Source organism: Odontesthes bonariensis, chromosome 3 (genome assembly GCF_027942865.1).
Source record: "Odontesthes bonariensis isolate fOdoBon6 chromosome 3, fOdoBon6.hap1, whole genome shotgun sequence".
Classification (NCBI taxonomy): Eukaryota; Metazoa; Chordata; class Actinopteri; order Atheriniformes; family Atherinopsidae; genus Odontesthes; species Odontesthes bonariensis.
This window is the reverse complement of record NC_134508.1, coordinates 33,586,332-33,610,544: the sequence shown is the minus strand read 5'-3', so window position 1 is coordinate 33,610,544 and position 24,213 is coordinate 33,586,332. Positions and strand designations below refer to the sequence as shown.

Genomic DNA, 24,213 nt, shown 5'->3' with positions numbered 1-24,213 from the left:
TTATCACGATTCTTGATAATTGCCATTCTACAAGTATTGCGATTCGATATAATCAGTAGGGGTGGGAATCGCCAGAGACACCACGATACCAAATATCACGATATATAGACAAATTTTCAGCTGCAAAGGATACCAACATAATTAATCTTGATCAACATGCTTATCTGTTAAAAAAAAGTTTTCAGTCAATTCACCTTACTTCAAATATTTACTCCAATAAAATGGACTGCTCATGAGTCACTCGGGAGCCGCGGGTTGGCCACCCCTGCACTATTCCATCACGTGGTTACGTCAGTTTTGAGTTTGTGGCTCGGAAGCTGCAACATTTTCTGCTTTCATTCCAAAGCGGCAGCGATGCGCAGCACTCTCGCCATAAGCCTGGCTACTGTTGGCAGCTTTAATTCCTGCTGTGATGCGAGATTAAGTTGACATGGACGTATCCCGACACAGCGACACAGATATTAGAAGCGCTGTCTGTTACAACAACCAAGTGTTTGTCTGCAATCCCCCGTTCTTCTGCTGCATTTCGCAGGAGGTCTGCGATGTTGGCCCCGGTGTGGCTTTCATGTACCGCTCGCGTTTGGAGTAGGCTACATAAGACTGCAGTTCCCAGTCCTCTGTGATGTGGTGCAATGTTACAGTCATGTACGAGTCCACTGACCTCGACGTCAAAGCGTCACTAGTTAATGCAACCCTTCCTGCTGTTCTCAAGGATTCTTCGACTTCAAGCTTAGTTCCTCGGTAGAGTTTAGGCACAGCCGTCTCGGCAAAGAAATGGCGAGACGTAATCACATACCTGGGCTCAAGCGTCTTTAACATGTTGCAAAACCCGGCATTTTCCACCACGCTGAATGGACGGATGTCTTTCAGCATGAAGTAAACAATGGACTGAGTTAACTTCCTTGCACGCTCACAATGTGAAGGTAGCTTTGCCAATCTCAGTGTCCAGTGTCGGTTGATTTATTTTTTTTTTTAATTATTGTGTTTTTGCAAGCGCTGGTTTCGTTTGGCCCCCCTCACCTGCCAGTGCTGCTGGGTGGTAACAGAGAGGTGAACTCTTATGTTAGTTGTGTTCCCGGAGTATTTCACTTTCGCACTAGAGTCCCTGCAGATTGCATGTGTCATGTCAATGTCTTTCTTTCCCTCTTTGTTCAAAAGTCCAAAATAAGTCCAGACATTTGACTTAAATTTTGATGGCGCATTTATCAGTTCTCCTCCCGACATGTTGCTGTGCTGTGATCACCTATGACCTAGTTCACGTGCCAGCCAGATTTTACGAGAGCCGCGCTTCGCTGTGTTGAGCGCACCAGACAGTGAACGGTTAGCACCATTTAGTGGACTAAAGAAGCAATTGATTTTATTTTGGTGCATAATACAAAGTTTATTTTTTAGGTGTATGTGACCAAAATATCGATATTTGGTGTTTCTGAATCGATACAATATCGCCACGCCAAATGTCGCGATATGTCACTGTATCGATATTTTCCCCCACCCCTACTAAATGATGTTTTATCCTTCAGCTGCCTGTGATCAGAGACCTGTGTTACCTGTGTGTGAATCTGGAAGACTGGGAGACCCTGGAGGGATTTTTGGGCTTCTCACTGAGTGTTGAGGAACTCACTGTGGCTGCTTTGGAAGAGCTCAACATCTTCTCCCACGAAAAGGACATACAAGAGGTAACACACATGTTTACACTACAAGATTGTGCTCCAATTCTGCTCCGATTCTGCTCTGATTCTGGTCCTGAAGAGCAAAACACAAAGACGACAGAGAAAATGGAACGTTTCACTTCTTTCTTTTGACTGGATCATTCAGTCAGGATCATTTCCTGTTTCTGGTGTGTCCTGATCTCACAATCACTAAGTTGGACATGCAACCATTTCACTGTTTTTGGGGGGATTTAGACCACCTTGAACCGGGTCCAGATGAAAAACGACACTCTTTAGACTGGACTGGATCAGTTCTGGAATAGGTGTTAGATATCTAGGACCCAAAAACAAAGGTGAAAAATAATTTTAGAGCTGCCTGGTACAGGTTGAAAGCACCTCGGTCCGGCCCCAGAGCGCATGTGACACCATTAGCTCTAAATATTTAAGATGTTGGCTGAGAGTTAAATCAAGAAGGGGGATGTAGAGAAGAGAAATGAGTGAATAAAAGCCTGCGCGATGCAGAAAACAGGCCTTTACTCCTCGTGGAAAACCTTTTTCCTGAATAAACTGCATCGATATTTGCTAAAGGTTTGGTTTGCATTACAAAATAAAGCATTTTGTGGGGGGGGGGGGGGGGTTCAGTTCTGCTGGTGGTCTGCCAACATTATGCTGCACGTGTACACACATAAATAAATGTGATGTAATGTTTTCAGGCCAAAGCTGTGACTGTGAGAGAGGCCAGATGTGCGAGTAGCACCCAGACACAGGAGGAGACGACAGAGGAGATGCTGTGATGTTCAGGCTCCTCCTGTAGAGAAGATGGAGGCTTGTGCCATCAAACAGAGGTTCACCTCAACCACTCACGCTTTATTTATTGCTTTAACTTCTCCGACACTGTCCTGTGAAAGTGTTACTTTTATTTATTCATTTTCACAATTACCATTAAAGGAGATGAACTGGATGACTTTCACCATTTTATGCATTATTGTTGTTATTAAGTGTACGCTCCCTGTTCAGGTTTAGCATGTGGAGATAACTGACAGTAAATATCAGGTTCGTGTTGATGGATGTGTCCTTCATGTTGACAGAAAAAAGAGGCAGTGGCATTTTGTGCAATTGTTAAAGCTGAAATTGTACAAATGAGCTGAAAGATGTTGATGAGTTGTTTCTGTTGAATATAAAACTGTCACATGACACACAAAGTTGTGTTATACCATGGGTGTCAAACTCTGGCCCGCAGTGTAATTATATTTGGCCCGCGAGGCAATCCCAAATGACTACTAGAGCTGACCACCCAGTGTTATAGACAAAACCCGAAAGTAAAGCACCACCGCGATTACTGCGTGCCTTGCGTGTTGGTCCCATTAGCGGCAGCCCTGCAGGATGCTTTCATTGAAAAACCATTAGAGGGCACCGGCAACTGTCAGACTGTCACACTCTGCTGGCACGCAGTAATGGCGGCAGGCAAGATGGCGGGCCCATAGAGTTCTCGTCGGATTTTTGTATACAGCGCATTAGCCGCTAATACTACAAATCCCATAATGCTCTGCTGTTGTTTTGGCGCGTCAATCAGGACAAGACCCAGAAACTTTCACCGTGCTACCCCTTCCCAAAAATGTCGAAAAGAAAGGCAGAAAACCGGTGGGAGGAAGAATATCTGTTTACATATATAAAAGACAGACCTGTCTGTCTTGTTTGTGGAGTCAGCGTGGCTATAACTAAGGAGTACAACATTAGACGACACTATGAAACGAAACACGGTGATAAGTACAAGGACCTTGACATGACTCAAAGGAGACAGAAAGTAGAGGAGATAAAAAGAAGTTTGGTTTCACAACAGATTATGTTAAAAAGAAAAAGCTACATCACAAAGTGAGGCTGCTCATTTGTTTTCCACCAAAGAAGGGGGTCTCCATCCCGTGGTATTGGCTTCTCTTCTGAGTACCGGCGCATTTCAATAAAGGCATCAGTTCCAGGTGTGCGATGTTCCTGGAATGCAAGGACTTGGGAGTCAAATTCTGCCCATATCCCACCTATTGCTGCAGGTGAGCTTGAGGTAGTTGCAGGAGCAGCCACTGAGACAGAGCCGGTGGCAGAGCTTGTACTTGGTTCAGGAGCTGACACTGAGGTCCGGTTCACTGACTGCATTTCAGTGATCAGTCGTTTTTTCACAGCTTCAACATTTGCCATGTCACGGAACCCGAGGTTTTTAAATCTTGTGTCCAGGAATGTGCTGACAGCAAGACCATAAAAGGTTTCAATGGCTCTGAGACGGTGCTGGCATCGTGATCAGAGCTCAGCAGCTAGCTTGATACCTTGGCTCTCATGAGTTGCAGTTGACCTCCGAAGTAATGGAACCAGGGGTATCCCTTTTGAAACTGAGGCATGTTTCTCTGTCGATATCTCTTTTGTGACCTCTTCGAATGGTCTCAGGGCATCAATGGAGAGACTAGCCATGGACCAATCTTCCTCACTCGAGCACAGTGAGCGTTTTCCACAAAGACAAAGTGCTGTAGTAACAGCTTCCTTTTGCTCAAGTAGTCTCTCAAACATGTAAAAGACAGAGTTCCACCATGTTTCAGCTGACTGGATCAGTTTGTGTTCTGGTAACTTTGGTTGTTTCTGAATTTCTTTGAGCCTCTCTGCTGCTCTTGTGCTGTGGTGAAAGAAAGCTACAATAGCTACAATTTGTCTCCCATTAAATTTTTCCTACTTGGAATCTTGTAGCGATGATCGAGTGTCTTTACAAAATTCCTAAAACCCTCATCTTCAACCACAGGTGTATATCCTTAACAATCATTTCAGCAAGAGTCCTTGTGATATCCATAGCTCTTTGGGAATCCTCTAGATAAATGAAACAAAAAATGATTGAGTCATAACCTCATAACCTGTAACAATGAGCTTAGCCTAAACATAGGAATACTACTGTTCCTTTGACAGTCAACTGGTTTTCCTCATCATAGAAATGTTTTTTAGAATTTAAAATCCATAAGCCGGCAGATATGCTGTGATGTTTACTCTGCGGGTGCTGTTTGGCGTCTCTTAGGAAACTCAGAAGGAGGACTGAAGGGATGCCCATCGTCTTCCAACTGACTGACCCGGCTCTGCAGTGTGCTGATCCGCAGGCAGGACCCTCCGACTCTGCCAACTGCTGAACCAAATTCAGTCAGCTGTATACATCCAGAGTCAAAATAAAGCTTTCATTCACTGCAAACTGCTGATTCTGCTCTACTTCTTACTGAAACTTCCCAGGTTGCATTGCCACATTTTATAGTCTTTATGAAAGCATGAATGGTTTACCCACAAGGTGGAAAACAACCACCACAAGCCGGTCGGACGCTAACTGCTGATTGTAAAAGTGGCCTCCTAATAATGCCACATCGATGAAGCTGAAACGGTGTTCAAATGAAAGTTGGCAGGTGGCTTTTTGGTGAAGCAGCGAGTGCTGCAGCGTGTCGGCGCCACGTGGACACAGAACATTCAGTCAACATTAGTCTGTGGTTCTCCAAAGATTTACAAGAACCACTAATGAATGTTTGGAGAATGCGTGCAGAGGCTTTTGGGAAAATAAAAACTCCACCATGTTCTGAGGACTGACCACTGAAAATGCAGAAGGCTGTACCACATTCAAAGGAACAATCCTTCAGCATCCTGAGGTCCTCATGAAATATCTGGGATACACTACAGGAGACCTGTTAGTTCACTCCTCTGTTCAAGTGGGTCACTTTAGGAAAGCGGAGGGACCCACTCCACTCCACTCTGCCCATCTCCTCCTCAGGGTCTGCCTCTTTTGACATCTGTGGTCAAATGATAAAGTCGCTCGTTTATCTTCTTTCTGGTTATGCAGAAAAAACAACGCAATTCCAAGTAAATAGTTGAAAACTTGACATTGTTGTCAATTTTTACAAAGATCATTTATCTTTGCATATAAATCTTAAGCCTCGTTTCCACTATGCAGTACGCTACGGTTCGGCTCGCTTTGGGGTCAGCTTGCGTTCCCACCGTACAAAGGGGACCCTCAGGGGTGGGCGGAGTGCGTGCCGAAGCGTAAATAGCAAATAACAGCAAATAACACATAACATCCATAATTTGGAACCACTTCCAAGCTTCTTCAGCTTAAAGCTGCAGTCTGCAGGATTTCTTGTTGTCATACGTAAAGTCCTACTTTTTGGCATTTTAAGAGTTTACATGATCTATCAGAACGCTTAAAGTTGAAAACAGTGACCTCCGTGGTCGCAAGATGCAAGAAATGCTTATTTTTTAACCGAAAAATAAAAAGTTATTCAACTTCCTGTCCCGCCCCATCAAAACACATGAGAACTCGTGCAGGCCTAAGTGCACGCCAGATGCGCGTACACGACTCCTCATTCATCAGCTCACCTGTCATTTGCGATCATGGAAGACACAGTAAGTAGACTAGCCCGTAATGAAGTTCAATAGTCTAGATAAATAAGCGTGGGGACGAGCCTACCTTGTATCGCGCGTGCACAATCGGTGATTGACAGGCAGCAGAGCCCCGCTCGTAACCTGACTGGTTACCTTGGCTACCTGGAACCTGTGTGCTAGGTACCCCAAGCAGAAGGGTTAAAAAAAAAAAAAACCTGCTGCGTCCTGTGAGCCGAGTTCCGGCCTCGTTTTGGCGTTGACGAAGGTAGTCCGGCTAGTTGGCTGGGGTCACAAAAATAAAGCGTCTTGTTTCTCAAAACAATATGCGTTCAAAAGAGTAATACATTTGCATCACAAAATGGTTATCCAGAAAAAGTCAGACCTCACAATCGCTTGGCGCTATTTTTGCCTCCCTTCATAGCGACAGCTGCACCTGTTTACTGCTCGGAAGCAGGGGACTGCTCGGTCTGCTTTTCGGTTTACACAGCCTGTAGTGATATGAAGGGAGAGAGAAATAGCGCCATGCGATTGTGAGGTCTGATTTTTTTATGGCTACCGATTTTGTGATGCAAATGTATTACTCTTTTGAACAGATATTGTTTTGAGAAGCAAGACGCTTTATTTTTGTGACCCCAGCCAACTATCCGGACTACCTTCGTCAACGCCAAAACGAGGCTGGAACTCGGCTCACAGGACGCAGCAGGGAGTAAGAAAATGTTCATAAATGATGTTGCTAATATGGGATGTCATACAGCTTCATGTCAAAAGAGGCGAACTATCCCTTTAAGACTTTGAAAGTCATGTAGTGTGACCAAAGCTTAACATTAAATGCCAACCTGACAGAATTTAAGCAGCAGTTTGTTTTTGTTTTGTCAGACTCAGTGGGATCACTGTAAGCGACCTGTAAACTGTATTTGGATTGGATGTCTTCATTCATCTACCTACAAGTCATTATAAGAGATGTAGACAGAGCTTAGTAGCACAATTCAGTCATTTGTACCGAATGGGAGAGGCAACTCTCAAACCTTGCTCATCTCATTCAGTTTTGCTTCACCCTAAATCCTTAAAGGCTGCCTTTTAAAGGAAACACGCTTAAAAGATGGAATTAGGGTTAAGTTGCACTTAGATAAGATTAGATTAACATCATTACAAAAATATTTCCCTTTGACTTCCTTTTCTTTATGCAATGCGGAGTCCAGTGCCTTCACCACCAAGGGACAGTGAGGCCAGATGTCAGGAGACAGAGAGCAGCACTCAAGAGAAAATCAGGGCCAGGCAGGGGACCCGAGACGATTGTTTCCTTATAATGTGGCACAAGTTGTGTAAGATATTGTTTGGGCTTCATAGAAATACAGCAGTGTAGATGTTGGTCTATTTACATTATGAACTTCTGATATAAGTCTCTCTCTCTCTCTTTCTGGGCTTTCTGCTGAATTTTCTGTTGTCCCTGTTTATCTTCGTTTGCTCAGCCCTGTTCATCTGGAGGAAGATGAGAATCTTGAAGAGGCAATTCAGTGTTGTCTACTAGAAGACTGTGCTGTTAATATTCTAAAGTAAGAGTTACAAGTATTTTTTTACTACAGTAAAACTCTTGTTTACACCAGCGTAAACATCGCAAACAACATGGAACAATTCCTCATGCACTGAAGGTGATAGTGGAGTAAATGCAGAGGTAGCCAAAGGTCTGTTTATCTTTGTCATTGTCTTTTTTTTAATATAGGTCATCTGAAATGCCGAGCAAAGAAGAAGTTGCAGGCCTTCTACAAGCTCACAGTGAGAGAGTTATAACATCGGAAACAAGACAGATCTATATCAGTCGAGCCAATGCTTGGCCAACAGCCCAACGTGTGTTTAAGAGAACCTGTTTTGCACAAAGCTGTGACATGATGCTTTATGTCACATTTGCAAGCCATGAACATGACGCTGAGGAAGATGCTGCCGACCTTGGAGGTCCCAGGCGAGAGTTTTTCCGATTACTGGTGAAGCCTATCTTCCAAGACAGTGGAGCTTTTGAAGGTTTTTTTCTAAATATATTGGTTTGAAAATGCCAGAGTACACGATACAGAATGCGGTGTTAATTTATATAATCTTTCAGGCACACCAAATGGATGCACACCAAGACTGAACATTCTCCACTTGCAAAATGGACTGTATGGAACCATTGGCAGGATGAAGTCTACAGTAATAATAACTGTAGGGGCTGAAGCACCTGCATTCCTGTCCCCGAGTGTCGTGGACTACATTGTGTCTGGGGACATCCTTCAACCTAAAAAGGTAATGGGCAATATTCTGACCTGAAGACTATTGTAGCAAGCCTTTGCTTTTTTTGACTATTCCACAGCAGTACAGTTACTTTTATTTTGGTAGAATGCATTATCAAAATAATTTTGGTTTCATATTACCCAATAAATAACTAAAAATGACTTTCTTGCCATTGGTAGGTAACTAAGTGTAAGTGAAATGCTACATAGTACTTCTGTAAATGTTGATTAAATGCAGTCATTTGAGAAAATAAGATTTTTGGGGGGGCTTTTTATGCCTTTAATGATAGGACAGTTGGAGAGAGACAGGAAGCAGAGAGAGGGGGAAGACATGCAGCAAACGACTGTCCGGTGCGGGACTCGAACCGGGGCCCACTGCAGCAAGGACTGTAGCCTCTGTACATGGGGCGGCTGCTTAACCCACTACACCACTGACCACCCTGAGAAAATAAGATTTTAAAGATCTGATCTGTAATATTTAGGTTCAACAGGCAACCTTGCAGGATGATTTGGAGAAAGCAGTCAGCAGCTGTGACTAATGGCGATATAAGGTGAGGGTCTTCCACTTGTTGTCACCATGGCCAACAGAGATTTGTTTGTGAAAAATGCAGTTCTATACCATACTGTTGTGCAACGGCAGAGCTGTCTTGATCAACTCATTGATGGCTTGTCCCACTATGGAGTAAGATTCACCTCACAGTTCTGTATCATATTTGCTCCGTGCTGTGGTAAAATTACTAAGAATTGCCATATCCCCATTTAAAGGTAGGGTAGGAGATCCTGGATTTTGAGTCCAGCGAAGCTGCATTTTGAAAATACACCGGTAAAAAGTCCCAACCCTTTTCTTCACTTTTCCCCCGAAGGCACGCCTCTAGAGTACATGAACGCGCACGAGCACGAAGGTGCACGAGCGCTGTTCTGCCAGCAAGCATCGATCGTTGCCGTATTAGTACTTAGTTTATGCTAACTATACGTTTAATAATGCTAGGTGCTAGCCAAGCTGGCTCTAGTTTAGCTTCCTGCCAAGCTTCTGGACGTTCACGGAGCAGGGTACGCGCACAGGGAGAAGGAACGGTCCGTTCACAATGATTGGATACTGTTTTTCCTAGATTGTACGTTCTAGAGGCCACTAAAACTTTTCATATTTGTGTCAAAACTTTTAATTAATTGGTTGCAATGGGGGTGTGAAGAGTATTTCAAGCAATATGTAAAAAAATGTTCCAGAAAAAGATCCCCTACCCCGCCTTTAACCATAACTACTCATTTTTATGGCCTTTCATTTATGGTGTTGAATTTCCTTCTAGGTTTTATCACTCCTGAGAGAGAACCCCAGCTTGCATGTGCTGCTTGACATACCAGGAAAGGTCAAAGGTCGAGCAGCTGATTTTGTAGCTGGTATTCACAAACCAAGCTACTCTGTACTGGGGAGCAACGGAAGAGTTAGGGAGGAGTTGATGATGGGAACATTTAGGGAGTTTCTCCAATGTCTTGAAAGTAAGTTTGTATTTTTAATTCAGTATATTATACAATAAGGAAATCCAGGAAACGTACAGATTTATTTTATTCTTTACAACTCATGAAGCTGTGCCTATCTAATGTTTATGTACCATGTAACAAGAATACAGTTGTTATGATAGCTTGTAAGAATAACATTGCTTTTTCACCAAAATACCTCTACAGTAAACCATTAGTTATTCAATTAGTCATTGATTCAGTCTTTCTTAAACCTGAGTATTTCCGAGTCTCCAAGTCAACACTGGTTTCCCTTTGCTTTCAGATCAGGGGTCTTCAACGTTTTTCAGGCCAGGGACCCCCAAACTGATGGAGAGTTGGAGCAGGGACCCCCCTACTATTAATATGGCATACAATTGTGTTTTATATTTAACGGGGCCTAGTGCCGTTTATAAATATAGCTACTCTGTTATTGTACATTCAATACTAAGCTATTCAAATAATACACAGGTTAATATATTCATGTCTTTATTTTAAACATGTGCAAGGCACAGGGTTGCCGTGCCACTGCCATTTATAAACAAACATCTTGCATACAACACTGAGCTATTCAAATAATCCACAGATTTTAACTTTAAACATGCATGTAGATGGGGCAATGAATCCTCAAAGCATCTGTGAATGGCACACGTGTGCACAAAATTTGTGAGAAAAAATTGTTTGAAAAAAAAAAAAATTTTATTTTTTTTTTTTAAATGTTAAAAATTGTCTAATCAACCAAAGATTTCGCGACCCCCCTGCAGTACCTCCGCGGACCCCCTGTTGAAGACCTCTGTTTTAGATAAAGAGCTGAGAGACACATATGGGGACAGGACTCTAACCGAGGAGGAGGAGGCATTCCTGAAGACTTTGAGCCCTGGTCACATCTTTGCGTTTGCTACAGGGAGCAGCAAAGTCCCAGCCATTGGTTTTTCATCCAACTCCTAAATGAATATTTATTCATGATGAAGACAAATATCTTCCCACTGCACATACGTGTGCCAACGAGCTTCACCTTTTTGTGAATGCAACAACAATGACTGATGATGATGAATTCAACTACTGCTTCCTAGTGGCATTAATGAATGGATTTTTATTCAGCACCATTTAAAAATGTCAGGATTCCACTCTTTAGTTTCGGATATGAGGTGCTATTAGTATTTATGTTGTCTACAACTGGACTAAAGTATTGTTGTGTTTTGAGATGTTTAACAGCTACCATTAAAGTACAAGTAAAGGCTTTGTTGTTGCAAGCACAACTTTAGCATAAATGTGCTGTCCTAGTTTTAATTTTTACTGTAAATCTACTAATAATTCACTGAAATCAGTTCATCAGGCTGCTGTGTTGTTCTGTGTACCCTCTGCCCCTCGCATGGTAACAACCCTAAAACTTTCCACTACAGCCCAGTGGCTGATGGTGTCCATGTGTAAATGTATTCCATAGAGGAGATTTGAGGCATATAGAGTTTGTTCATATTAGAAAGCAGTGGTTTCAATTGCATTACATAAGAAAGCTGAAAAATAAAGACTATAGCTTGTGTTTTCCCATCTTGCTCCACATTCTTTTCATCTTGTTATGAATTTAACTCGAGTTAAATTAGCAACTAGAGTTACTAGTTTTTTTATACTCAACAAACAGTAGTGAAGGAATGAAACTATGTACATTTACTCAAGTAAGGTACTTAAGTAGAAATTTGGAGTACTTTTCAGATTACATTTTTTAATTCCCCTCCTCACCATTGAAAGCCATGTTTATTCAGATTCACTGATGTTGAATATGTTGTGACAAACTGAAGAATGTGTTCTTTCTCCTCATCCTACTCCTCCTCAAGCTCTTTACAAAAGTGGACTTTTGAAAGTACAATGAGGCTAATGTTACCCAGTTGTCCATGTTATGCTGAGATCACACATTTACAAGTTTATCCAAAATAAACTGTTGTGTTCTCTGAAACAATGTTTTGCCATTGTTGTTGTCATGTAGAAGAGGGTTAATGGCATCATTCAGTTCTTGCAAATCCCTGCCATTCAATGGGGAAAATCCTCTTCTAGAGTTTGGTGAGGAACAAAAAACTATCCCTGCTGTTGAGAGTTCTGGGTTGTGAAGATTAGGCAAATCATTGTCCAGACTAAAAAGCTGAACTGGTGTTCTATCTCCTTCAGATGAGATAGAGTGATTGTTAAATCCAGCTTAGAATTCCTCCAAAGTATGGTTGATTCTGGGTAGAAAGAGCTAATGGAGACAAAATAGGTCTGTTGCATTATCTATGTCTAGGATACTCAGGGATTCCAGTTCATAAAAAATGGGTGCATAAATATGGCTGCAGTTTTTGTTCAAGTCTCGGTTAAAACGCTCGATCCTCTGGTTGTGTACAGAACTTCCTGTTAAGACAGAGCCTTCAGCCCTGCTTGCATGCATGTCCTCCCAAATCTGAGCGTTCTCTCCTCTGTGATCAGTCCTGATGTGCAGTGGTCTGCCAAACTGTCCAACAGCTGCAGTGAAGTGGTCTCTCACAGTTTCAGCACGATTATTGTTGGAACAGTGAAGACACATCAACATCCTACTGTAGCCGTCTATGGCACCTTGAACAACCAATTTCCACCTAATCAACTTGTGATTTCCGTCGACATGCCATATAAAATTTGGATGTGGGACAGAGTACACTCGCCGAACTATTGCTGTTCTTCTCCTGGCTAAGACACCAACTGGGTCCATCCTTAGCAGTGAATCTCTTACACGTTGTCTTTGAACCACAATGTTTTTGGAGCGGACATGCCCCATAAGCATCACTTCTCTAATATTTGGGTGTTCAGTTTTTATTTGTGACACTTCAAGATCCAATTGTTGATCACTGATGCTCTTAAATTTTGACGTTGGGATGTTATAGTCTTGCAGTAACTTGTAGAAATTTGGCCTCGAGATTGAAAGAATAGATGCCGCTTCTGTAAAGGTGGTTTTCAGTGAAAGAACATGTTCAAGCTCCTCTTTGGAAATCTGATGTCTTCCTTGTTAGTCATTCTAGAACACAGCAAAGAATATGACATTTGGCATGTTTCTATAACAAACAAGGGTTATTCAAGAGGAAATTATAGACCTAACAGATGAGCATTCACATCACTCATCATCTTTCTGACTGAAGAGAATTATAGATTGTACTGTTTGTTTATTTAAGGAATGTTTAACTAAATAACATGGACCATCAAAGATGAGAGGTTACTGAGAGGTAAATGAGAAGTAAATCAAACAAATATGAACATGAATATGAATGAGTACTTACTGAGCAAGGTCTGTTGCTGGTAAAGGTATGGTAGCGCTGGAGCAGGAACCCTGAGGAGTTTTAAAATATAAACAAAATACCAAAGACGTTATTATATTGTCACGTGTTAGTGTAAAATATGCCACCATGATTGGAAACAAAACGGAAACAGTATACCACACAGAAAACAAACAAACAAACAAACAGCCAGCTAGGTTACATGAGTATGAAAGTATACCGAGCGGTATGACGTCCCAGTGGAGGTGGTGGGTGTGGCTGGCCCAGGTGGGATGTTGCAGCTGGTGGGAGCCTGAAGAGACATTAGCAAAATATTAGCAACATTATCTTTCATGTGTTTTTTCTTTTTATACGCCCAGCAGTCAAAAACCACCGATGTGATTGGCGAAGGACAAAAAAGCAGGACAATGTAGAAACAAAGAGAGATAGATTTTATGCTTTTTTACAGTACGCACACTATACATATATATATATATATATATATATATATATATATATATATATATATATATATATATATATGTATGTAAATATATATATACACATACACACACACACACTAGTGGTGGGCCGTTATCGGCGTTAACGTGCTGCGATAATTTGAGAGTCTTATCGGGCGATATAAAAAATATCGCCGTTAATCTATTCTCAAAGTTGGGTTGGGAACTGGGTCAAAATAGGTAGCCTAAGCAAACTGTGATGACTTTTACCTTGATATTTTAGCTCGGGTGTGGGCCGATGTACTTTGTCTGCCGTTAGGTGTGATTAAAACAGAAGAACGCTACTTTTCAGAAGCCTGTGCTAGGCAGTTTATGGAGGTCGCTTATCTGTGGGGGATAGTTGACAAAATCTGCCCTGTTGGAACAGACAGCGCTCCTAATATGGTGGCCGCAGGGAGGATACTGCGCGTGTGGCGCAACAGAGACGCACTGCACACAACGCTATCTCAACAGCAGCACCATCTGGCCCTCCCAACAAGTGCTGAATATGAGAAGTTGGCGTAGCTAGAGAAACTGCTGGAGCCATGCATGTGAATAAACTGGTCTGCCCTAATGTTGCTGACTCGCTGGAGAAGCTTCGCTTGAGAATTTGCTTTGGTAGCTTTGGTAGCTCGTGACGTCACATTTAGAATGTTCAATTCTTAAAGGCCCCGCGGCTGTGCAGCACCCCCGCGGAAAAAAACATGAGGAAAGAGAGGGCAGGAACACGAATAAACATGTTGTTATTTACAATTTGTTATACAAGATATACATCACTTTTACAAATTATGTAAAACTACATTAGGTACACCTGAGAAGAGCAGGAATAGCAGAGGCAGCTGTGAAAATAAACTAAATTCGAAATTAAATCCGAAATAAATCCGAAATAAAACTTAATTGCAGTGAGAAAGGTATGCTTGGGGTTACTACACTATTGTATGGAAGCACTCAACACGGCAATTGCAACAGTCTCAGGATTAAACGACTATTGTTTGGATAGGAACCAAAGTTTACACGTCTGTTTCCGTGAACGCCGCGGATTGTCCCCCCTGAATGAGCCATTTTAATCTAGATTAATCTAGATTAATTTCAAGATTTCAGTGAGATTAATCTAGATTAAAAAAAATAATCTATGCCCACCACTAATATATACATATATATACACACACACACACTTTGTTTCATGAACGAGGACACAGTGGTGTTGGTATACTTGACTATTCATGTTGTAAAACAGCAGAGCGCAAGTTACAGTGGGTAAACATACACCAGGAGAACCACCGATGCAGTACCACATAACAAAGACAGATGGCAGCAGCAACACATTTATAAAGGCAGGTGGCAGCTAGCCTGGGCGAAAGCCGACTGTTGACTCTGTCAAACAGTCTGGGAAAACCCAAGAGGAATCCGTTTCCATGGAGGGCGGGACCTTACCCAGCAACTTAAATTTATTGGAGTAACGGAGTTCCCTTAACCAATGATAATGTTTAGAAATGACGTTGGTTATGCGCCGAGGTTCATGCTTACTCTCGCGAGGCTCTAGCTCGCGAATCACGCTTCCCACATCCGCTTTCATTATACCGGTACCATTTGATAAATCAAACTTTTCCCAAAGCCAGTTGGAAGGAGAGCTACGACATCCTTGCCACTAACAAAATTGACGAGGCATTCCTCTTGCTCTCGTTTTAATTGTGTAATGATCTCCAGAGTTGAGACAACTTCATGGATAGCTTCTAGCGTTCTTCCGTCGCCATGTTTATTTCCGCTGCGGTTGAACTACAATTATATGGACTACAATGGACTCCCCGCGTGAGTTCTGCGTCACCACTCGCAACTGTTTGCTGATTGGCAAAACACTGAGCGAACCGAGGTAGGGGGATTTGGCCAGACTATGTGCGGAGCCAAAATCTTTGGGCGGAAGTACGTAGGATGGCGTCGCCAGGCTAGGTGGCAGCACATGTCCTGCAACATCTCCCTTTTCTTAATTAAAGCAATGGCATATGAACTGAGACCTGAAACAAAGGCCTACTGAGTACTCAAGAAAGTTACTTGTTTTATCATGCCAAAACCTATCACTGTTGTACATTATACCGGCAGCGACAACAACATAAAGATTTGGCAACATAATACAACTGGTTTTATACTGGCAGCAGCAACTTCATAAACAAACATAAACATTTGGCAACAACCAGAATACATATTTTTCTTTCCCTTCAGAGATCCAGTCTTTTAGGTGGCCTGGTAATCCGACCATAGCGTGAGGTGACTGGAGGCCCTGTTGGTGTGGAGGTTGTATCAGCAGCTGGGCTATCAGCATGCTGAGGTGGGGTAGCACACGGCGTAGCACTGAGCTCTGGCCAGTGAATCTCATTGTGAAAAAAGTATTCATACCATTTTCCTTCAGCAAAACCTGAAAATGGGTCCCACAGACCCAAGCCAGGGATAAGCAAAGCAATATTTCACCAACACACACAACACTGTATAGAAAAGGAGCACCAGCACCACACACACACTATTGTATGTTCTATTAGTTAGTAAAAGAAGGAATCGAAAACAGTCAACCTGCTGGGTGAATTTATCTAATCTGTTATCGGTACCACGTACAACTCAGAATACAAGTCTGTTGTTGAGAGCGTCATTTCCTCTTGCATCATCTGTTGGGGCAGCAGCATCAGAACCAGGGACCTAAAAAGACTCAACAACCTGATAAGGAAGGCTGGTTCTGTTCTGGGGACGACTGTGGAACCTCTGGAGACAATAATGCAAAGAAGGATTTTGCATAAAATCAAGAGAATTATGGACAACCCTGAACATCCTCTCCATGAGACTGTTATCAGAAAACAGAGTCTCTTCAGTCAAAGGCTTCTTCAGTTTGGATGCAAAACGGACCGCTACAGGAAATCTTTCCTGCCCACAGCCATCAGCATCTATAATAACTCTTTGATTTAATTGAGCTACATCAACATTTAATTTCCCTCTGGGATAAATAAAGTATTTTTGAATTGAATTGAATTGAATAAAGTGCATTGCAGTAATCTAGCCGAGATGTAATAAAGGCGTTGATTACTGTTTCAAAGTGCGTATGTGCAAAGAAGGGCTTCACCTAAGACCAGATACACTGAGACTAAGATACAAAAAAAGCTGGACTTCACTATTGCACCAATTTGCCGGTCCAATTTAAAATCACTGTCCATCTTAAAACCCAAGTTTGCGACTGTTGGCTTCCTGTATTGCACCAAGGGGCCCAAGTCAACAGGAGGGGATTTGCAAGAGCCACTGGGACCAAACACCATCACTTCTGAAACAGGAAGGAATGCCGTTGGACCATCCTACAGGATGTGACGGACCACAGTTTTTGTTGAGCATGAAAAATATAGTTTATTATTTTTGACTGGACCACAGGAGTTGGTCCTAAATAGGTGGACTTTGAGCCTCCAGCTGCTGTGCAGACGGGTGAAATGGATCGGTCATGTCAGCTTCAGGGCCTCCTTTTGAGAAGTTTTGGTTTGTAAATGTTTGTCCAGCAGACCCGAGCACGACACATTCAGCAACAATGTCCATTGGGTTTTACGTTTACATCCCCCATCTGAGCTGGGGGACTGATGTAGAATCATTTGACGGGGGCAGAATGTCAGTTGTACCATTTCCCATTGCAGACACAAGCCACATATTTGTGAGATTTTATTTGATCAATTTATTTATACGCCATTTATTCTTCACAGCTACTGTTGCTGATAATGCAATATTCTGCCCGTACAGTCTGTTTGGTTCCCAAGCACCTACGTAATTGTTTTCTGGTGATGATGCACACCTCCTCCTCATTATATCCACTCAGGAGAGTCAGATCAGGCCAAGTGATTTCTCCAAGAATAAAAAGCAACAACAGGCTGGCTGAAGATGCACTTAGACTTTCCTCAAAGCTGCTGGGGTTAAATGCTGGGGCCCTTGTCCACTTGAAAGCATGACAAGCTGTTCTTATGGAATAGCCAGCCCTTTCAAACCCTTTAATTACGTTCACATCTTTTCATAGCTGACACCTGATCTCAGGTGGTAAGCTGTTATTCAAATGAATTGTTCTGCGCTATTTATCAGCATTCTGAAAAGGCTGATTTGTTTATTTCACAAGAGCAGGAGAGCCGCACACTTTCCACATGTTATGTTGAGAAGTGATCATTTACATACGAGGTGGCTCCAGTGCTCTCTCATCTGTACCCTCTTCATACTCACTTTCCTTTTGACCTACTATCCACTGGATACAATAACGATCAGCTTAACTGCCTCGTGTGTTTCTTCAGCCTTAATGTTTGTTCTCATATATTTTCTTATGTGTGCAGCAAAGCAGTGAAAGCTTTGGTTGGCATAATGATCACCAGATGTGAACACAAACTACTTTGTAAAGCTGCCCATCCCCTTTGGCATCTTTATTTTGTTGTGTTACAACTTTGACATGTGTCTGTTTTTTGGATTTTTATGTCATAAAAGTGAAAAATAACTGCATGTATGGGTTGTTTTTTAAGGCCTTCAATTATGATCCGTTGCTGAAACTTGCATATTATGTCCATTTTTATTCAATCAAAGTGTCTGAAGATCCCGGTATGTTTAAAGCTGTTGTGAGAAGCCCCACCACTGAGCAACATCAACTTGTGTTTCATTTTGTTAACAAGCATCACGTCGGTACGTGTGCAAAAAGATCCCGTTTGATATGTTGTGTCAGAATCATTGATCCAACTTTTAGTCTAGAGTGTTAATCTCATTAGAAATTATAAACATGTCAGTCCACATCCATCTGAACTTATAAGCAGACTCTTTTTGTCAGGGACTGACGGCACATTTTTATACTGAATTTGATCAAAGAGCCACCTGCTGGAGGAAAAGTAAGAGCAGATGTTTAACATTATTTTCCATATGATGGATGGGAAGCTGTTGTTTGAGTATCATCCGCACAGGTAAAAGTAAAGCAAAATCATTGTCATTAAGACTTTGGCTGTGGAGTCATGCTGCTTATTGCATTAAAAGTGAAAAAACACGTCGCTGAAGGTGTAAAATCAGTTGAACGACCAGTTGAACCCCATGGCTTTCGTATGCATCACGGGGAACAATGTCTGCTTTAATGTCTTTTACTAAGTTGTTTTGCAGGAGATGTGCACGTAAAATAATTTTTCCCTTATAGAATCCATCATATTGGGCACCTCAGTCTTAGTAAAAAATGGAAACGTACAGATCAAGCAACTTTGAAGCTTTTCTTGCAACCACAGGCCTCCCCTGTTATTCTTTCAGCGTGTTGCACTTCTGAAGACTGCTGGGATCACTGCTGGCATTAAAGCTGCAGTCTGCAACTCTTTTTCAAGCATAATGCCTGGAACTGTCCGGGGATTCTGAAAGTAGTACATTAAATACCCCAATACAAAAAAAAATGAGTTCTCTAGGTCCCCTATATGTCCCGCTAGGTCCCTCCAAAGCCAGCAGGTTTGTTTACAAAATTGCAGACCGGACCGGTAAAAGGTAACCAATCAGGTTTACGAGCTGGGCTCTTCTGCCTGTCAATCACCGATTGTGCACGCGCGATACAAGGTAGGCTCGTCCCCACGCTTATTTATCTGGACTATTGAACTTCATTACGGGCTAGTCTACTTACTGTGTCTTCCATGATCGCAAATGACAGGTGAGTTGATGAATGAGGAGTCGTGTAGGCGCATCTGGCGTGCACGTCTACGTGCACGAGTTCTCATGTGTTTTGAAGGGGCGGGACAGAAAGTTGAATAACTTTTTATTTTTCGGTTAAAAAATAAGCATTTCTTGCATTTTGCGACTACGGAGGTCACCGTTTTCAACTTCAAGCGTTCTGATAGATCATGTAAACTCTTAAAATGCCAAAAAGTAGGACTTTACGTATGACAACAACAAATCCTGCAGACTGCAGCTTTAATGTAAAGTTATTCAATTCAATTCAATTTTTTTCTGTGTGAGTACACCTGAGATTGATGCCGGAGAGACTGCTTTGATTGAAACATGGTGGAAGTCCGCAAGCTTTCCAGAACTATTTAACTGTGGTATTTATAGATCAGAAGAAGAATCTATCATTCCTCTGCTGGTGCTGCAGTCTCTCCAGTCTCTCAATCTCCATGCTTTTTGGTTCAACTCATCTTTAGCAGCATTTTGTCTCTTATGGGCTTAGCTCTGTCTGAATGAGGCTAACAGAAAGAAGCCACGGGCATCTCAGAGGTCAAGTAAAAGTGTTTTGCATCTTAACAGCATGGGGCTAATGTGCTGGAATTGTGCACACACGCGGCACACTTAACCTGGAAAGTAGCCAGAGTCTCTTTGTGCTGGTTTACTCAGCTGTGGAAGGCAAGGTCCGACCGAGTCAGATGACTCAATTACGGATACCCGACCAATCTCGCCTCGGGATCAGGGGGAATCGGGGAGGGGTATCTCTGTCTGAAAGGCTCTAACAAAGGCCCTGCCCTGCTTACTCTGTTCGGACAAGGCCCATCGACAATCTGCAGGGGGGATAATCCCAGCAGCACTAAAGAGTTCTCTAAGGAAATGATGCTCACTTTAGGGTTTAACAGGTTATCTCAACATTACATCTTCATGCAGGTTACGCGTATCGATGTTTCAAAAGTTGTTGTAGAACATATCTGAAGGAGGCTGACTAAAGTATGTCACTTGATTAAAGTTTTACTGGTTAAAACCCATTTTAACCAGTTTGAACTCTGACCAAAAAAATGAATGAGTCTGGCTGGCAGATCCTTCATCCACCCTGTGGGATTGAATGTAGGCCTTCTTCACCAAATAATAGGGGGCACTCATAGTTTGACCCACCCAGTTAATGTGTTTAACCCCTTAGGGCAGTACATGACTGGCTGTTTAAAAGGGCTCATGTTTAGTGAATTTTCAAGGCTCATTTAATTTTGTGTTGATAGTTTGTATGTTACTGTTTTGTCATTTAGAATTTAAGATCATTCTTAATGAGTTGATGACGATGAAAAGATGAGTGACCTCAGGAAATACAGAGAAGCAGTGGGTAGCCTAATCTATCTTAGTTCATGCACTAGACCAGATTTGAGTTGTGTCGTAAGTAAACTTTCACAATATTTCAGTGCGCCAACAGAAGAGCAGTGGACGACTGTAAAACATGTACTGAAATATCTGAAAGGCACAATTGACAAGATGCTGTGTTACAGGAAATGTGATGATGGGTTACAGTTGGTGGCTTATAGTGACTCGGATTTAGCCTGATTAACATAGACTTTCAAATCTCTTCGAGATTCTGGTCTGACCAAGACCATAACGAATACGATTCGAAATGGCCTGGTCAACCCGCCTCCCTCGGGTTGCTACTGGTTGTGGCCAGAAAAGGCTGTGCCTAAGCTTAAGTCAATTACACCACTCTTTCCTCTGACGTATGATTTAACTACCAGCGGGGCTAACTGGTAGATTAAACTCTTACCAAAGCCAGTAGGGAGCAAGGCGAAAACGTCTTTCCTGTCAAGAAATGATTCAAGGGCTGTTCTTTGCTCGATTTTTAACGAGAATCTCCCGTCGAACACTTTTCTTACAGCATCTACAGCAGTGTCAAAAGCTTGACGCTGCTCCATGTTGATATTGAATGAAGCGCTTCCGTGTACAATCCATGGGTTGAGTGGCAGTTCAATCACGTCACTACCTTGAACACGCCTCTACCCTGGGCCGTTGGCGCTGCTCAAAGTCGATTGCTTCCCGACAAAGTGGGTGGAGTTCCCATTTTTTCTGGAACTCGAATCCACCTGAATGAGCAGTTTGCCTGAGTAAGTGTAGCAGAGCCGAAGGTGTTGCGTCACTGCGAGGGCGGAGCCTGGGTAACTCGGATTGGGCAGGAGATGCAACTGACCGACGTAGTACATCTGGTTATTGTGTTAGCCTATGTAAGAATGGTCCTCTGATTTCTTGGAAGACCAAAAAGCAGCCAACTGTAGCACTGTCAACATGTGAGGCTGAGTACATGGCGTTAGCTGTCACTACACAAGAATGTTTGTACCTGTCTCAAATGCTTAAACATCTTGACTCTCATTATGATGTACCTGTAATTTATGAAGATGACCGGGGGCAATTGCATTGGCAAAGAATCCCTTTAGCCGACAGAGATGCAAACACATTGACATCAAATATCATTTTGTAAGATCTACTGTAAAAAATGGTGATGTGTTTTTGGAGTATTGCCCAACAGATCAAATGGTTGCTGACCAAATGACAAAACCAGCTACAAAAGGGAAGCTTCTTGCCTTTTCTAGGTTTCTATTTAGGTGATTGCCGAACCAAAATGTGATTTTGCTCTTTGCAATGTTTTTGTTTTTCTTGTTGTAAATGTGAGAACAAGTGGGGGTGTTGATTGATGCTTGTTGAGGGCCTTAACTATCTGAGTGTGCTCTCAATTGACAACCTTGATTGAGGCCAGGTCATGTGACTTTACTTTCTAACTCTCTCTGTTCATTTTCACCCAAACCTGTGTTGGTGCCTGTTCATTTTGGTCTTTGTCTCCAGATAGCAGTTCAGTTTGTAACACAGGGTCTGCATGTGTTCAAGCAAACTTTTATTTCTTTTACTCGCAATGTTTTTAATGTAGGAATCCTAAGACAAGGCCCCTCCTCGCCTTGTAAGGCCAACAAACATGACAAATGTTAGGAGTGACTAAAACTGGAGTGGTGTGAGGAGAGCTCTTGGCTCTTGTCATCCTGTTTTTATAACCTCAGCTTGGTCAAGTCATTTTTAACACCCAACCTTAATCACATCATTTTCAGTACCAAGAAGTTTGTAATGTGTAAAAAGGAGATGAAACAGTGGGGGAAAATGCAAGGAAAGACTGAAATTTCTCAATTTCTCAATGAGCACATTGTCCTTACATATGTGATGCAACAGTCCATATGTCACAATTACACCAAGGCTGTGACAATGCGTTGACAGTTATTTTCATGTGCTGTAGCACATAAAGAAAAAGCAGCAAAATTTGTCTGTTGACACAATAAATGGATTATATTTATTTGAAGATTTCACACCTTGTCATGATACCAAATTGCGAGTAGTGACATGAATATAGACAAATTAAACTAATAACATTCAATATAGTGTGAAACATCCATCCATCCATTTTCTATACCGCTGAATCCGTCGGTCGGGTCGCGGGGGGGCTGGAGCCTATCCCAGCGGTCAATGGGCGAGAGGCGGGGTACACCCTGGACAGGCCGCCAGTCCATCACAGTGCCACACAGAGACAAATGAGACAAACAACCATACACGCTCACACTCACTCCTAAGGACAATTTTAGAGACACCAATTAACCTAACATGCATGTTTTTGGACAGTGGGAGGAAGCCGGAGTACCCGGAGAGAACCCACGCTTACACGGGGAGAACATGCAAACTCCACACAGAAAGGCCCCAGCTGGGAGTTGAACCTGGAACCTTCTTGCTGTGAGGCAACGGTGCTAACCACCACACCTGTGCTACACCAGCTGACAGCCAGTCACCAGAGTGACTGGCTGTCAGCCCGTGACATGTCTTTCATGGATTAACAGTGTTACTGGAACGATTCTTTGTTCCTACTAATGCTGTGAGCAAAGTATCGAGGGAGCTATCAAACAGCAGATAATTAACTCAGGGGCCGACCGAGTTAGTAATAGAATGATGAATTATTCAGTATTTGTAGGCTCTCTCTCCTCATATTGCAGGCAACACAATAGTCACTGAGAGTCATACTCACTGAAAATTAGAAATTCATTTTTGTATACTGCACTGTATAAATACACTCAGCAGAATGACTCAACTATTTGAATAGATGTGCCCAAGCAAACAAGCAAGTTCTGTGTTAGGTTTTGTTAAGTTTGTCTTTGTTTTATGCTTATTTGTTTTTGTTTTCATGTTCTTCTTGTCTTCCAGAGTCAGTTCCTTGTATATCTCAGTCTTGCTTTTCTGCTCTCTGCTCCCCCCTCCTGGCCATAGATTCCAACAACAGTTACACACAACCTTTTGTGACACTGAATCAACTTAGTAAATCCTCAAGTGAATGAAACAACACACAAAGCTTTAATATGGGCTATCTTTCAATGTACACTGAGTGCAAGTGCACCATCATTTTTATCAAGACCGAAAGCTCATTAAAGATTGATTTTAGAATTATTTTTCACATCAAAATAACTTTCAGTTTGAGGTTGCTGGTTGTGTGGATGGGAATATGACCAAAAGACACGAGGCTGTGTGCCCTTGAACAGCCTTAAGAGTATGAAGGCTCTGGGAACGCTGCTTTGAGGGTGCTGATTCTTATGTCTATTTTGAAACAAGACTACAAAGTTGTTGTTGATTTTTCTGCAGAGCAGTTGCGCTAAACCATAGAGTCTATCCATTCAAGAATAAGGGACAGGCTATGTGGGATTTGATAATACCTCTTAAAACTTGGCCTGTCACAGGCCTGTGTAAGGAGAAGGTCAAATTGTGACGGAAGACATTTTGCCGAGTTTGGTACCTAGAAATATGTATCTCTTTGTCCTCAAAGGCTATGCACTAGTTGCCCCCCCCCCCCCCGTCCAATAAATACACACACTTTACACCAGGGGTCGGCAATTAAGTTTGGACCTGGGCCAATTTTTTTCTGACAATGGTATTACGGGCCATGGCCATGTTTTTCTATTGTGGATTTACA

General features: G+C 42.4%; 1 pseudogene; it reads left to right on the top strand.

The window, feature by feature from the left end:
* The first annotated feature begins 7,952 nt into the window (after window positions 1–7,952).
* LOC142376955 (dynein axonemal heavy chain 8-like) overlaps window positions 7,953–24,213 on the top strand; it is a 56,827-nt pseudogene continuing 40,566 nt past the window's right edge.